Source organism: Scyliorhinus canicula, chromosome 1, assembly GCF_902713615.1.
Source record: "Scyliorhinus canicula chromosome 1, sScyCan1.1, whole genome shotgun sequence".
In the NCBI taxonomy this organism is placed as follows: Eukaryota; Metazoa; Chordata; class Chondrichthyes; order Carcharhiniformes; family Scyliorhinidae; genus Scyliorhinus; species Scyliorhinus canicula.
Genome location: NC_052146.1, coordinates 295,057,678 through 295,058,432, shown reverse-complemented (window position 1 = coordinate 295,058,432; position 755 = coordinate 295,057,678).

Sequence of the window (755 nt, the reverse complement as noted above, 5' to 3'; positions counted from 1 at the left end):
GATTGTTGCAATCATCTTACAATTTGTTGGGTTTAAAGTTTATACAATTGCAAGTGAGATGTGGTGGGTTTCTTGGGTCTCCAGTCATAAATTAATTCTGAATTATCTCATTCCGTGCTCCAATTCTGTTCCGCTCCAGCCTGGGTGCTTGCTTCTGTCCCTTATCTTCTTGCCTCCTGCCTTCACTACCCCCTGGATCTGTCTCTTCGGGCAGCAGGGTAGCATGGTGGTTAGCATAAATGCTTCACAGCTCCAGGGTCCCAGGTTCGATTCCCGGCTGGGTCACTGTCTGTGTGGAGTCTGCACGTCCTCCCCCTGTGTGCGTGGGTTTCCTCCGGGTGCTCCGGTTTCCTCCCACAGTCCAAAGATGTGCGGGTTAGGTGGATTGGCCATGCTAAATTGCCCGTAGTGTCCTAATAAAAGTAAGGTTAAGGGGGGGGTTGTTGGGTTACGGGTATAGGGTGGATACGTGGGTTTGAGTAGGGTGATCATGGCTCGGCACAACATTGAGGGCCGAAGGGCCTGTTCTGTGCTGTACTGTTCTATGTTCTAAATAACTTGGCTCAAATCTAAGACAAATCAGCATGTTTAAAAGTGACCTTGTGCTTGAACAGTTAGGGATCATCATAGCATTTAAAATTTTCTGTTGGATTCCTGCCGCATAATGTAGGCTGGCGGATACGGTTGGAACGGGGGAAGGCCATTCAGCCCCTTGAGCCTGTTTTGCCAACCATTGAGAGCATGGTTGATCTGTG